The sequence below is a fragment of the Aotus nancymaae genome, unplaced genomic scaffold (genome assembly GCF_030222135.1).
Source record: "Aotus nancymaae isolate 86718 unplaced genomic scaffold, 86718_ANA_hifiasm-v0.15.2.pri h1tg000014l, whole genome shotgun sequence".
Lineage (NCBI taxonomy): Eukaryota > Metazoa > Chordata > Mammalia > Primates > Aotidae > Aotus > Aotus nancymaae.
This window is the reverse complement of record NW_026988425.1, coordinates 81,138,450-81,155,650: the sequence shown is the minus strand read 5'-3', so window position 1 is coordinate 81,155,650 and position 17,201 is coordinate 81,138,450. Positions and strand designations below refer to the sequence as shown.

Here is a 17,201-nt window from a genome sequence, read left to right as displayed (position 1 = left end):
ACTTTCAATATTTGTTATGTTTTGTATTTGCAAATTATAATGCTGATGATAATGAGCAGCAGGTACTAATATACAAATTCTATCCAAAAATATCTTTTCATTAATTCATTTCAATACATGATGCTTAATTTAAAATTTTAAGTGGAAAATGCATGATAGGGGAATCTAGCAAAATCTTGTCCCAATTCCCATGATCTGTGACTGGTACATCACATACAACAGGATAGGCATAAAGTTAATTTCCAACTAATATCAATAAAATAATCTATTGATCATTTAATCTAAATTTTCAAAAATCGTAAAACTAAAAGAAATATCAGAAAGTCACCTAACCTGGGGATTTACATATATGAGATTCATCTTTCGAATAATGTGGTGAGCAAAGACTCAGTCCTCTATGACACAAAGATTCATCCAACAAATAAGAGTTTTGATGACTTTCAAGGTCTCTACCAGCTCTGGGATTGCACATTATATGAAAACACATAAGTTCAAGAAAATTCTATTCAAAATAGTTGGTCATATCAGAGTCAAAAACTTCTCAGAATCCACAAGACTCAGTTTTAATGCCCACAATTTATGACTATTTTATGAAAAGTCAATCAGGGCCATGAAAGCTATTATTCTTACCAGTGTAGGAATGAGAAGATCCAAATGCCATCAATTAATAAAATAATAATAAACCACTCACTCGCTTTTACATTTCATGGACACTTACTACCATCTACTATGTACCAGGAACTGGGCCAGGCACTGGGTACAGAGGACAATTACACAGACATGTCCCCTTCCAGAGTCTAGTAGAGAACAGAGAGTTGAATGAATAACAATGGAGTGTGGTGAGATGGGATAAGTCACATAAGCCCAGGAGTTTGAGCCTACAGTGAGCTATGCTCACATCACTGCACTCCAGCCTGGGTGGCAGAATAATATCCCATTTCTTAAAAAAAAAAAAAAAAAAAAGGGATAAGTACAGGGAACTTGAAGACCATATAAAGGCTCTGTTAAACCTAAGGCAGATAAGGTGTAGTGGAGACCTAAAGAATGTGAGCAAGGGTAGCTGCTTTTACCCACTGCACCCTCTCACTTCTGCATCTTTGCATATAATACCCTCTTTCCCTACAATGCCCTTCCAACCTCTTTCTTGTTCATCCTCTTGGATTCACTGTGGACAGAACCTCTTCAAGTAGTCCTTCCCTTAATCTCCCACATGCACTAACTAGTTTGGAGTCAATGTGCTTCCCTCTTCAATGCTCATTGAACCAATGCATAGCTGCATCCACCCTTTTTATAATTGCCTGAGTAATCCTGATCTCCTGAGCTAATAAAATCCAAGAAGAGGTTTCTTTGAAGCTTCTAGGAAAGCTTTTGTAGGTCTTCTAGAAAAGTCCCTTTCACTTGGTAGCTATCTTGCTACCAGCCACTGATGAAGCTGGTCCACAGAGGGCAAACAATGGAAGGAAAATGAAGCCCAAACTACTGGATTCAAATGACAATGGATTCCACCAAATCTCTGAAATTGCAGTGAAGTGAGTCAACATATATCTTTATTACTGAAGCCATTTGGATTTGTATTTTCTGTTACCTGCAGGCAAGTGCATAGTGACTGATAAAACAGTGTGCATGGGAAGCACGCCTTTTTTCCTCAGCATCCAACATACTATTTACCACATACAATGACTCAATAAGTGTTTCACAAATAAATGAACTAGGGAATTCAATTAAAATATCTGATAACAATGAAATTATAAATTTTATTCCTAAATATAATTGACACCAAATCGTTTTCGACCACAGTTTTTTAAAGATGCATTAAAAATATATTCAGAAAGCCTGACGTTTTGAGGGTTTTGCATGTCGCAAAAAAAGTAAAGTTTGACTATTTACAATAGCAAAGACTTGGAACCAATCCAAATGCCCATCAATGATAAACTGGAGGGACAGTGCGGGGTAGGGAGTTGGGGAGGTATAACATGGGGAGAAATGCCAGATATAGGTGATGGGGATGGAAGCAGCAAACCACATTGCCATGTATGTACCTATGCAACAATCCTGCATGTTCTGCACATATACCCCAGAGCCTAAAATGCAATTATATATATATATATATATATATATATATATATATATATATGTGGCACATATACACCATGGAATACAATGTAGTCATAAAAAAGAATGAGTTCATGACTACATCGTATTCCATGGTGTATGAAGCTGAAAGCCATCATTCTCAGCAAACTAACACAGGAACAGAAAACCAAATGCTGCATGTTCTCACTCATAATTGGGAGTTGAACCCTGAAAACACATGGGCACAGGGAGGGGACATTACACACTGGGTCCTGTCAAGGGGTGGGGGACAAGGGGAGGGAGAGCATTAGGACAAATACCTAATGCATCCGGGGCTTAAAACCTAGATGATGGGTTGAAAGGTACAGCAAACCACCATGGCACGTATATACCTATGCAACAAACCTGCACGTTCAGCTTGTCCTGTGCTGTTCCAAACCTCCTCATTCAGTGTGTTTCATCATGTCCCCATATCTCCCTCATGCCAATGAGGCAGTCTGTCTCACTCTCTAGTGACTCAATGCCCTCACATTTCTCTGCCCCCTTCACTCTCAAAATCTGTTTCCCAGGAAGAGCTGATTAGCCTATTTACACTGAGTTCTAGTGACCTGATTTAATCAAAGTGTTGCCATTTCTAGGAGTGTTAGGGATGTTTGTAAAATCCAAGTATTTTAATCTCTTAATTATGCAACTACAGGTATCAGTAAGCAGGTAACAACGGCATTTGTGGAGCTGGTAGCCAACGTGGCCATAAAAACAGCAGGAAGAGGTGGCAGTTTTCCCTGTACACAAGGTCAACTCCAGATATTGTCCTCAATGGCTGGACCAAGAGTTTGACAAAGACTTATTCTTGTTCCATTCTCTTAAGAGCAAATATTATACCTCCAGTAATCAGTGAACTATGTCCACCAAAGTGATAAGAAGTTCTGGCTGTAGACTTTAACCCTAGAATAGGATTTGACACCATCTATTCTGTATTACATTTGGAACTAACTTCATAATTACAATAAGTATCTACATTAGAAATTCCTCTACCACAAAATTCTATGAGCAAGTTATAAATAATACTTGATTTGCTCCAAAGATGAATAAACTTCAGATTGTTTATTACAGACCCTAAATCCAGATGAAAACTAAACTCTCAAAAAAAAAAAAAAAAAAAAAAGCAGATGTCCCTGTATAAATGTTCCAGTATACAAATACAACCAGTCAAACTGTTCTGGCTACCCTTTTTTTTTTTTTTTTTTTTTTTTTTTACAAAATCAGATATTCCAGAGCCACCTTTATCACCAAACATAAAAGCATCCCATTGCATACCTCAACAGAATTGCCTGCATATTCTTAATGTGTTTCCAAGCAATTTTATGTAGTCAGCACCCTATACATTAGGGAAGGAATGGATGTGTGCTCTATGGGTTCTTATAATAGCAATGAACCTTCATAATCAGACCCATTCCTTAATTTTGCTTACTTTTTCATGCAGTTGCATTAATACTACATTGTCAGACAAAGACAAGGATGAACATGAGACACGAGACCTGAGTTAAAAAAAAAAAAAGAAGAAGAAGAAGAGCAAAAAAAACAATACAGCTATATAAGGAGCAAGTGCTGAGCTTGTGAAAAAAACAGCTCCTATTTTATTAAATAATAGTGTTCCTGCAGGGATGTCTGAAGTACTCTGCAAGGCTAATTAGGACAGATCAATGTACACTTACCTTTCCAGAAGGCTGAAAGGTGTGTAGTGACTATGTGTCATTAAAAATTTACTTGACCATGGGCATCAGATGTCCACAAGAGAATGACCCTGGTGAGCACTCTAAGTTTCCATTTTACTCATGTCATCCTCAATGCATCATAAATGCCATAGACACCATTACTATCACCCAGGCTCATAGCAGCTGATGTGCTGTATAAGCTTGAGAGGGTGGTATCAATTAACTACATTATCTATAAAGCCATACTTGCAATTACTACCACTTCACAATTTATCATTAACACATTTTGCAGATTTTTTCCAAAGTAACATTTATTTAAAGGTTAATCAAAATTCTTAGAACAGCATTTATTATAATGTGATTTTTGATAATTGACTAAATCAGCGGCTCTTAAGAAAAACACCCTTGTCTCAGTCCTGCTCAGTATACACCACAGTGCCATTTGGGGAAAAGAAACACATATTAGAAATGTTCATTTCAGACCTCGTCATGGAAGATCATATATTAATGTAATCAGGTGGTACATTTACATGCTCATTAGTAATCCATCATTAGTCCAAATGCTCACTATTAGGAATAAATGTACGAGTTATTCAGAATACCCAGAAATAGTATTTCTTATTTAAACATTCAGGATAAGCTGACTGAAATAAGTGCACACCTTGAATTTGAACTTTCAAGGCACATTACTAAAGTCAATCAGTTATGTCAGGACACTCTTCTATAATAATCTCAATCATAAAATTCCTGCCCCTCCCTAACACAGGAGTTGGGGGGAGTTCCAATATCTGAATCTTTCTAATTCACTGGAACTGCAAAAAATCCTGATGAAGTGTGTGTTTAAATTTCATGCCTTAATACATAGCATGCCACTAAAACCACATTAGTTATGCTTTATGCTGCTTAATCATATGTCAAAATCTGTAAAATCTGTTCTTGCATGCTAAGGTAATTTAACTGCAATTAATCAATCAAGAAAATAAATAAAATGTAATAAATGCCAAATAATATAACTTCTTTTCAACAGACCACTATCTACACATTTATCTTTAAAATACTTATTAGTCAACACCATATAAGGAAAACACAATAAAAATTAGACTTCACTGAACCTTTCTCCCATTAGTAGCTTGCTCTAAACTTACAAATAGTTTAGAGGGTTCTTCGGCATGATCTGACTTTCCAAATAAAATATGAGCAACTTAAGGGTCAAACTCATCCTTTTTTATCCCCTGTACTCAACACAATGTCCTAATCATAATAGGTGTTCAGTTTGTTGAATGAAAGAATTAAACGATTCAAATATCGCTGAACTAGATTATTTTATCATGATGTTTATGAACTACACCAATACTTACATTTTTTTCTTCTGACAACTATACATTATACTTCATTGGCATTTAACTAAAAGTAGTAGTACTCTCTTGGTTAATTTTTTCATTTTTTTCGTATGGTCAGTTAGGTTTTATAGAACCCACAAGGTAGGTTGGTAGATATGTTTGTTTGTATTTGTTCCTTTAAATAAAAATGGTGATTTTTTTCAAATATGTAAGTTACCAACTTGATGGATATAGTTGTGGACTAAAACTTGGGAGGCTAATTACAAGTCATGAGTCCAGCTGGCCAGAATTTATTAAGCACCAACTGAATAAACCACACTATGCTAGAAACTAAATATATATGAAAGTGTATATTAAAAAAGAAAACCATGTCCTACCTTCCAGACCTTAAATCAGAGAAGGTACATACATGTGCATTCAACAAACCTTACTGACTACACTTTACTCTATGCAAGGCACTTGCATAGACTGAAGGGAGGAGGACAACCAACAAGTCTCAGTTCTCAACAGGAAGCTAAAAACGAAATTAACAAGTAACTGCATGCCAAGCACCAATTCATGAATGTCACCGAAAAATTACAGACTGATTCCCTTTGAAGTCCCAAGAAAGAAAGCTGGTGAAATCATGGAAGCCTTAAGGAAGCAGGTGTCATTAAAAATAGTTCAAGAGAATTTTCCAGATAGCATAAATTAGTGAATTCACTAGTGATGAGGGTGTTGAAAGTAAAGGTACAGAGGTTTACAGAGTAAGTTACTCACTTTCTTAAAAACAGCAATCTGTTTGTTCATCTCATCAAGTTAGTTTTGGTGACATGAAATAATTATAACTTCTGAATTAATGGCCATTCAGTATGATGGACACTGAAGAAATTTCCTTTGAAGGTTCCTGATGGTAATTGTAGCTGAGGAATCTCAAGACTGAAAGTGTCACAAGGATATTTCAACAATCAGGAGTTTCCCTCCTCCTGCTGCACCACTTACACCATTGTCTAAGGACACACTGTGCAATACAGAAGCCCCTGGTCACCTGCGGCTATTGAGTACTTGAAATGTAACCTTCCCAAACTGAGTTGTGCCATCAGTATAAAATGCACACTGCACTTCAAAGACTTATTTTTTAAATAATGTAAAATACATCAATATTTTTATATCGATTACCTATTGATATAATAAGATTTTGGGATATATTGACTAGATTGCATATATTATTAAATTTTTACATATATCTTTTTTCTTTTTACTGTGGATACTAGAAAATTTAAAATTATGTATGTGGCTCACATTATATCTCTCTCAAATTAGTGCATGTCTAAAGGCATTGTGAAGGAGAATAATTTTTTTTAAGTATATCATGCTAGAAAGGATGCACTGGTATTTTAATATGATTATCTGATATAAAAATAATGAGCTACTCAACATGCTTTTCCAAAGCTAGGAAAAACACAAACATTTCTCCTGATGAACCGGAGTCTCCTAACCCACTCTGATCTGATAATAGGCGGCATCATTTCTATGCCTCTCTTTTTCTCCAATTGGAGAAACTCAAGTTATTCAACTGCAGGATCTTTGAGGGAGGGTCCTGGTTTTCTGGTTTAGTTTTATCCTACCCCCTTTTTATTGCACGCCTTTGTTTTAATTTTTATTTTAATGCTTTTATTATTATAAGGTGCCAAGACAGCGTTTTGGAACTAAGAAGAGCTATAGAGCAAATGAGAGAGTGAATGAGCCTCGTACTATGATGCAATAAGTGAGATGCCACTCTTCAGAGCTTGGAAAGACTCATTATGTCTGAGGCCCTTCTCTCTGATACAGGTGTGAAGCACAAGGAATGTTTAGCAATGCCAGCCAGGACAAACATTTGGGATCACAAATAAACAGCAGAAACTATCCACAACTGACAACCACAGATCTATTAGATAGAAAGGCATGATATTCAAGGGCAGAAAGAACTCTGAAGTCATGCAAGCAGCTGTAAGTAATAGAGTATCATATCAGGCAGAAGTACCAGTGACTATCAGTAATACCTAGAAATCATCAGCTCTGATCCTATTTCATGAAACCCACAGAGTGAAATGAGGGCATAGAGACAGCATCCAAAGATCCAAGGAAACTTAGCAGAGGCCTAGTCCCATGTAGACAGAAGGGGACAATTTCCATGTCTATAGAGCTACACTGGCCCCTGGGATGTAATTCAAAACCATGGCCTCCCAAATCTAGTGAACTGCGCAGATTTCAACTCAGAATGAGCAGTAATACGGGAGCCCAGAAGTAGAAGCAGGGCCACTATATGTGCCCAATGAGGAAAAGAGTCAAAGCCTCCAAATATGCTTCCTGTTGTTGTTGGGTTTGGTCCAGGGACTGATAGGCTTGCTGTAGGTGGGAGTAGATTCAGTTCACTTTTGCTCAGGCAGAAGCAGAGAAGGGGAGGAAGATGTGGCAAGTGCCTTCTCTATAAACTGGAGGAATTATAGCAGTGCCTATGCAACTCTTGTTCCAAAATTAACACTTCAAGAATATTTAGGCAACTTTTAAAAAATACCTCTTCAGTAGCTTTCCAAATCTGTGGAAATTATACTGCTTCCTATTAATTCCTATTCCTCTCCAAACATGCTTATAATATACATTTTTAATTAATTTTTCATTATACTTTAAGTTCTGGGATACATGTGTAGAATGTGCAGGTTTGTTACATAGGTATGCAAGTGCATGGTGGTTTGCTGCACCCATCAACATAAGGTATTTCTCCTAATGCTCTCCCTCCCCTAGCTCCCCAACCTCCAACAGGCCTGGTGTGTGATGTTCCCCTCCCTGTGTCCATGTGTTCTCATTGGTCAACTGCCACTTATGAGTGAAAACATGGTGGTGTTTAGTTTTCTGTTCCTGTGTTAGTTGCTTATAATGCTTGCAATATTTTTAATAGTATGGTTTTGTATATCCATTTTAACACTGGTACAATCTTAAGGTTGTAGGAAAAGTATAGAATTTGTGTAATGTTATATAACTTTGAGAATCCTTATAAATTCATTTTAAAGAAATAATTAACAACAGGAAATAACTAATAATTTTCTTAGATATATAGAGAGATATGAGAAGGAGAGGATATAGTAAAGATCATGGTCATATTAAAAACAGGGCCACAGAGTCACCACAAATTATCAGAAATATTCTAAGTCAAGTATACATACACTTGGCTATTTTCTTAGAATGATTTTAAAAGATTTAGCACAAAAATGGGTTTCATTTCAGAAAATCAAAATTAATGAACATTTTAAATGAACAACAGTATACAACTGACTACAACAAAAAATGAGGAAAAGTGTTGGGATTGAATCAACCATAAATGATTTGTTAAATGTAAAGTATATTATATCTATATTAGCAAAATTCAAAAAAATGGCCTAAGACCCAATGAATTCATCAATGTTTTAAACAGAAACATGAGGCCAAAGATAAACCTAAGTGGTAAATTTCACAAAGTAGACCTAGGTAATTTCAAATTGGCTGCTATACTCTTCAAGGTAAAGGACACAAACCAAAGGTACCTATACACACCTTTTGTGATTTTTATTTCAAGGAGATGGATCAAATTAAAAACTCCAAGAATGTTTTCTGCCCGGTAAACATTCCAGCAACACGCATAGGTACAGACTCAGACACTTAGTCAAATAGTAACTCCAAGGAGGTTTTCCTGACACTGACAAGAGGGGGTGAGTTTGGGGGTAAAAAAGAAAAAATAAAAGTATTTCCAGCCCATATATTGTAAACTCACCTATTCACAGATTGGTGATATTTAGAAGCAGCCTAATAAAAATTATAGCACAACTGAGTTGTCACAATGTAACAAGAACACAAATTCATATTGAGTGACTTTTCTAGTAATACCAACACAAAATCAAAATATAAATTTCCCTCAACATATCAGAAATAATATATATTCTATTTAGTTCCAAGAAAGAAAAAAAACTTTTATAACTTGAGAAAACTCAAAATATGTGACAATCTGTCACTACATTAAAATAAGCTATAGTAATAAGTGACTATGTAAAAACCCAACTGCAGTTATGCGTTCATCTTCACATACAAAGGCTATTTCTAAACGGGTCAGAGTAAAGCTTTGGCTGATACATGCTGATGGCAGAATAGGGCCAGAAATGAGCCAAAGCTGTGTGTATTCCAAAACTCACTGATATTTAAATCTGGAGTGGGTCTTTGTGCTTACATTTGAACATGTTGTGAGAACACGAGCCTCCTGTTGCTTTGTAGTAATACATGCTCATTCTTATAAAATGTTTGCCTTGTATGGTTAAGGTATTTTACTGAGGCTATAAAAGGAGGGCACATCACTTTGGTGGGGATAGAGGAGAATCAACACAACTATTTTGCTAGTGCATTACTGCTAATACACATCCCTCAAATAGAAGCATGACCTGACTGGGAAGCTTTAAGAGACAAGAGTAGTAGAGACATTGTCCTATGACTTGGGAATGGGAGCAAGGTATTTCTCCATAAGTATGTATTACTTCCCCTTAGCCGAAATAAGCACAAGAAATAACTAATGTTTTTCTCAGCTATAGAGACAGAGATAGGAAAGGATACAAAAAAAAGACCTTGGCCATAATAAAAATTAGGAATACACAGTCACCACAAATTACCAGAAGATGAGAAAGACATACTCTGTCCACTACACTACTGACATACACTGGAATGTTTTATTAGAAGAAGTTTTAAAGGATGTGGCACACGACCAGTTCCTATTTCAGAAAATCAAAATTGATAAAAATTTTCAGTGAAAGGTAGTAACAATTGGCTATTATAATTGGCTATCTAGTTCTTTGTACCCTCCACAAAATTGCAAGGTATTTTTTAACTTTTTATTTTAAGGTAATTAAAAATTCACAAAAACCTGCAAAGAAGTGTATAGGGAGGTCCTGTGCACCCTTCCTCTAGTCCCCACTCTCAATGTTAACATCTTTCGAAACAACAATATTAAAACCAGGAAACTGACAATGGTACAATCCATGGAGCTTTTCATAGAATCCATAGATATTTCCCCAGCTATACATACACATATCTGTGTTTGTGTATGTGTGTATAACTCTATGCCATCATATCACATGTGTAGCTTCGAGTAACCCCTAGCACAATCAAGACACTTAACTGTACCATCACCATAAGACTCCCTAGTGCTACCACTTTATGTCCAAGCCACCCTGTCCTCTTCCCCTCCCTAACCCCTGGCTACCACTAATCTTTCTCTATAATGATCTTACTTCATGAAGGTTGTATAAATAGAATCATTCAGTAATGTATCTTTTTAAGACAGGTTTTTTTCACTCAGCACAATTTCTTGAGGTTCATCCAAGTTGTTGGCCATGATAACAGTTCATTAGTCTTTATTGCTGTAGTCTATAGCATGCTCATATCACAGTCTGTCCGACCATTCACCCATTGATGGACATCTGGGCATTTCCAGGTTTTGGCTATTACAAATAAAGTTGCTGTGAACATTCATATTCAAGTTTCTGTGTGAAATTAAACTGCAACATTTTTGAGGGAATGAGTGGTGTTTTATTCACCACTGTATTCTCAACACTTTATGTGACACATAGTAGGTAATCAAAAAGGTCTGTTAAAGAAATGAATGAGTGAACCAAAAAAAAGGCCTCTAAGTGGCAAAAAATAAAAAAGGACTCATCTGTTGGAGAAAACCTTGTCGGCAGGAAAAATACTGAGAAGAGGTCCTGAAGGGGCACTGATAGTTTTAAGACTGCAGCAGTGTTTCAGAAAGATTCCCCCCACACACACACACACACAAACACACATCATTCAGAATATTTTAAAATTTGTTTTAAATATTGAGCTTTATATTAAGAAGCTGTTTGGATTATTAAGCTATAGTTGAACTTTTGAAGAAACAACTGGGGAGACTTCCATTTCTAGCCAAGATGGACTGAAAGGAACTGGACATGCCCTCCTTCCTTAAACAACCAAAAATAAACCCTGACAAAATATATGAAACAATGGTTGTCAAGACATGAGATATCAGACCACAAAGGACATTGATCCCTGAAGGGGGTGAATCCTATGATGACGCTGGCTTACGGTCCTAAAGGTTTCTTCGCAGTGGCACAGGAGGGGCAACTGACTCAAAGGAGGCAAACTGCCTGAGTTGAGGAAACAGAGCTGAAGGTATGGGATAATAAAGTGGCTGGAGCTTTCAGGACAGAGTTCAGGAGAGAGCAGATGCATAGACAACAATCCCTTGAAATCTGCAGAGAGTCACAGAGATCTGGATATATGTGTGAGGAAACTACCCAAGGCTGGGAAAAGAAACATCTGAAATAATTATAGGGGGAACAGTACCTGGCACCTTCCTAGGGCTGGAAATAGGCCTTTTGTCACCAGTCAGAATGGAAAATTTCTTAATTCATATGCAATTAGGTAAAACCTCAGTAGTGGGAAATGAGGTAGACTATGCACTCCTCTGGTCTCTCCTAGCTAACATTTTAATCCTGAAAAATGGAAAGCAAAAAGAGCCAAGTGAATCTTTCTATATCTAGCTGGTGGCATTACACCAAGAAACAATTCTAAATGACTTAAAACCTCAGTAATATATGTATCTTTACAGAGAAAAGAGGGACAGTATACAGGATGTGTACATCACTACTGATGGTAGTAGTCTTGGTATTATTATTCTGAGCCTGTTGTAAGTGGATTGTAGCATAAAGCAAGTAAGTTGCTAGTATCATTAAGAATTAGGACTGTAGGATGGTCAGTTGGGGAGAAAGGACATTGATGCGATACAAGATTGATGTGACTAAATTAAAAACCTGTTGGCCTGTATATTAATAGGATGTATTAGTGTGAGCTCCTGATGCATTTAATCTTAAAATTACACACACACACACATACACACACACACACTTTTTCTAGCTCTTTCCTTTGAAAGGGCTTAGATTAAGGACTAAGTCAGCAGCAATGAACTCACTAATTTCAAGATTATGGTTTTCAAGTACTATTTCCAAGACCAAAAAAAAACAAAAAACAAAAAACCAGAATTTCTTGGATAATTGCCTGATTCCAGGTTTGGAAAGGAAATGTTAAAGATGAGTCTGTTATATTTTGTCATACCAATTATCATGGAAGCTCTCAAAAACTTGAAGTTCTTTCAAAAACACATAGGAACCAACAGAGATAAACTTTGAGTAAGCAGAGATGTGGCAATCTGGGCGTTCATAATTATGATAACTGCAATAGATTGAAGTACATCCATGTTCATAACAAAATTTTTAAAACCATTGGTAAACTTTAGAGGATGTTAAGGAAACACACATTATGTTATGAACTGATAAAGGGAGAGAATCAAGCATCCATCCTGATTTTCTTATATAAATTGAAACTATAACACTAGTTTATAAAAGCATTCACCCCAATAAATAAACCAGAAATGACAGTTATATTGCCATTTTTCAAGGGCTAAGGAATAAATGAATGTAGGCAATGATCAACACCACCTGCTAACGTCACAAAAAGAGAAAGAGCCAGTAGTCTTGCCCCATCCCCTAAATGAATTTGATCAAGTTTCTAGAGCCTTTACTACCCATTAACAAGTAAGAAACAGGGCAGAGGAGCGCATTAAATGACTCTACAGGAATGCAGCAGCAAATTCAGACTATGGAAAGCTGTACAGCACAAATAATCCACTTTCTTAAGAAACAAAGGAAAATAAACATAAACCTATAAATTAAGAGACATATCAACCAATTACAATGTATGGACCTTATTTGAATCCTGCTTCAAACAGTAAAGAATACAAAACTTTAGGAGATGACTCAAAATTTTTGAATATTTGTTTTATATATTTGAGGATGTTTTAGATGTAGTTCAGTTTTCAGTTAAAAAAAATTAATCTTTTAAAGATACAAACTGAAAAGTTACCAAATAAAATGATGTCATGTCTGGGATTTGCTTGAGAATAACTTGAGGTGGAAGTAGAAAGTGGAAACAACAATGATGAAACAACCTGGCCCATGAGATGACAGCTGTTGAAAGTAGGTATGGTTATACAAAAGTTCATTACTTTTTCCCTCTGCTTTTCTAATATATTCCGAATTTTGATAGCAAAAAGGTAAATACACTTAAAAGTACACAAATATATACTAGTTTGAGGTGGTGGTTGAGGACTCAGAAGTTACAGTCTGTATTTCCGAATGAAAGTAATTTCTCAAACATGCGGATATCAGAGATACGTAGGATTCCCTCAGTGGAGAACCATGTTTTCTCTGCACAGAACACTGGTTTCTGAGCAAGGGTAGGCCATTTCTCTGAAAACAGATCTGGCAATATGCAAGTGGTTGTCTACTTAACTGAATATACCAAAAGAAAAAAGGAAGACCAAAAAACTGGGTCTACAAATGTGGTTGTTGGTTCTCCTTGTTTTTTTTCAAATAAGGCTCGGTTTAGGAGCAGTCTAATAGAGCATGTGACTGCTATCCTTCCGACAGTATCTTTGCAAATAAATACAACCCATACAATTCAATTGTCCATCCACTTTTTCTGTTTGTTTATTGATCTTCAACAGCAGTTTCACCTCACGCTTTTTGGTTTTTTCATTCTGAGGCAAGGAAGAGGGATCTTTAGAGATGTCAAAACAGTTTTCTGATGTCAGATAATTCATTGGAAAGTACGTTTTATCCAGAATCCTACAGTTTTTCTGCATGAAGGAACACTGAGTAGCTTGTCCAAGATTTTGCCAAAGGAAGTCTCTTCTCTCTCACTTATCTGAATCCTATCCTTCCTTCCAAAAGAACATGCCCAGGTCCAACAAATGGAGTTTAAGGATGAATGTCTTCCATTTAAAAAAATATTTCTCAGAGTGTCTAGAGTTCAATACCCTACAAATAATCAGCATTCAAGATATGAGTTTACTGACCTTTAAAATCTATGTAAATTTTAAATTTTTAATATTTATTTTATAGGCAATTATTCTGTTTATAATATTACTGTCTAGCATTATTATAAAAGTATCATCATAAATCCTAATGATCATTTTCACTAAATGCCTGAGAAGGTCACGGGAGATTCAAATTCTGATGTGTGCTTTGGGAGTAGAATCAACTTTTGGAGAAACAAGGCTAGCACTTGTTGAGGCCGATTACATTTTTTGAGACGGAGTTTCGCTCTTGTTGCCCAGGCTGAAGTGCAATGGCACAATCTTGGCTCACTGCAGCCACCACCTCCTGGGTTCAAGTTCTTCTGGCTCAGCCTCTCAAGTAGCTGGGATTACAGGTGTCTGCCATCATGCCTGGCTAATTTTGTATTTTTAGTAGAGACAGAATTTCACCATGTTGGGCAGGTTTGTCTTGAACTCCTGACCTCAGGTGATCCACCCACCTCAGCCTCCCAAAGTGCTGAGATTACAGGCATGAGCCACTGTACTCAGCCAATTGTAACTAAACTTTTAAAAATATGTGTCCCCATAGTTAGAATTTGCATGAGCGTATTTAATTTTTTTTGCAGTCTTGTTTACAATGGCCATTTTAAAAGTTGCTATCCCAAGCTTATAAAGCAATTTTATGTCTTCCTGTCGACCATATTAAAAGCATTCATCTCTGAGAAAATATCATAAATTCTACTGCAATGATAATTCAAATATTAAACATAAAAAATTATATCATATGACAATATACCAAAAAAAAAAAGAATAGAAAATCTCTGTAGGTGAGTATTTAATTTCTAATGAAAACAAAACAGTACTCTTTACAATTTGGCCTATTTCATGACAATATTTCTCAAAATCCTGCTAAATTAATGTGCAACACAGTTTGTCAGGCACTGATGATTTTAGTTATAGTCAGTGGTAGTTGACATACAGATAAGAAATAACTGATAGAGATATCAAATCTATACATATTTGACTTTCTCCACATTTCTAAGTGATCTAGAACAGAACTAGGCTGTTTATATGGTAGCCACTAGTTATGTGTGAGCTATTTGTATTTAAATTAATTAAATGTAAATAAAATTTTAAATTAAGCTTCTCTGTTGCACTAGCCATGTGTCAAGTACTCAACAGCCACATAACGGCCAGTGAGTGCCACGTTAGGCGGTACAGATATGGAACATGTCCATTATCACAGAAAGTTCTAGTAAACAAAGTCGGTCTACATTAGAGAGGCTACTACTGATGAATGGAAAATCTCAAATATATACATAAAATATATTTCTATAGCAGTTTGCCTTCTGTTATAGGAGGTTTCATTAAATATGTCAAATTTAAATGTTTTTTTCTGGAAAAATCTATATTCTAATGTAAACAGTTAAAATTGTACCATGAGCACTGTACTGTAGATTTTCATTTTTCCCGTATTACAAGGACAAGAAGTCTCAAAAGATTCCATTTTCTCAAGATAGTGAATTACAACATTACCTGGTCTTTTCCTTCAGTTAGTATTTTCTTTCTTTATAAAGATCTATTCTAACCCCTCTCTGCTTCCAACTTTACTCAGCAAAACCCACCTTTATTATGCAGCAAGGATTTCCTGCTTTAGAAGGTAGTACTTCTGGCCTCAAACTCCACACTTGTGAAGTTTGTAAGTTACATAAAAAATTAAATTCCTAGCCAGACCTTCCTAATAGGTGAGGAGGCCCCTGAGCCTTTCCAAAGTTCCAGGAAATTCCTTAGTCTGAAACAACTTTTCTCAATTCAGAAAGATGCATTTTGTCACATATAGTAAAAGGCAGAAATACATGAATGCATAAACAATAGAATTTGACAAATTATGTGATAAAGTGAAATGCTCCTGCAGTTAGATAATGAACATGAAAGGCCTCTCTAATTCTTCAGAGAAACTGTGAGATAATCTCTACCATTTATGCATAGCAAGGAGCCATGCTGTAGAGGAAAAGTAGAAGTACACACAAGTGACAAAAGCAAACAAAATACATATATATGAAAAACTCTCAAACCATCCTCGATGAAAGGTAATATGTCTCTATTGAAAGATTAGGTAAATCATATAGTGAATATAGAAGGCAAAAAATGAGGTCTATAATTACATGAGTATATAGAAGATGTTAAGTATTTTCGTGAAAAAGTATGTAAACAATAATGAATAATCATTTCATATTGAAAATAATTTAATTTTAAAAGTAGATAGTACAAATATGAAAAAACAATGAAGTCCATCTAAGGAAATAGTAGAAATCTCAAATATTTTAGGCATGACTTTCTCCAGAGTAACATGTTGTTTAGAAACTAAATTTCCACAGTAGATTTCATAGGTCCTGAAAATGAATTAAAACTTTGATATTAGCTGCAGAAATGTACATTAGTTTGCCAGGAGGGGGGAAAGAAAATAATGTGCCAACCTCCCAACCCTTTCCCCAAACAGATTTTTTCATCTTGGTAATTACACTTACTTTCAAGATTCTTTTCTTGGTCTAAACATGTAATCTTGTCTCTTTGCTCACTTACTCACTCTTGCAACAAGCCTACAGCCAAATAAACTGCCATAAATGTTTACCGATAAACCATTATTTTCCAGGAAATTTTTTCTTAATTTTTAAAATTTAACAAGTTTAACTACAATTAAGAAACCTCTCCCAGCACAAGGGCTCTGAAACATTGTTTGGGTCTTGGAAAAGTTTGAAACTCTCAATTCATCAGGACTTTGAGTAGCTGTTTTGTACCTAAGAATGAGAACTGTTGGAGAGGTTGGGACTAAACACATAATTTTATGAAATATGACAAAAACGAGAGAGTTTTGTTATGGCACACGTAACAATCAAGAACCTGTTTCTTTTTAGCAAGCTCCTAAAAAGTACCTCCCTTATAATTATTAAATAAAAACACTCACTTATTCAGTACTCAGCTAGCTTTTAAACTCTGAATAACAGAAGTACACAGTGAGAGAGGTACTTACATGGTTTCCTTGGATACTGGATGATGCCATTCAGGTCTATGTTTTTATCTGAAAGTGGTGCCCTGTGGAGAAACGAGGCTTGGTGAGTGGCTGTTTATACATAGTAAGTAAATAGGAACTTTGTTTATTTGACAACGCATTTTTTATTT

General features: G+C 35.8%; 1 long non-coding RNA gene across 2 annotated transcripts in view; it reads right to left on the bottom strand.

Moving 5' to 3' along the window:
• The window catches only part of LOC105734655 (uncharacterized), a 595,258-nt gene that overhangs the window by 564,312 nt on the left and 13,745 nt on the right, over positions 1-17,201 (bottom strand). For both annotated transcript variants that reach the window (XR_010342607.1, XR_001111573.2), the window contains exon 2: positions 17,053-17,114. This is a non-coding gene — a long non-coding RNA (uncharacterized LOC105734655). The remainder of the gene's footprint in view (positions 1-17,052; positions 17,115-17,201) is intronic.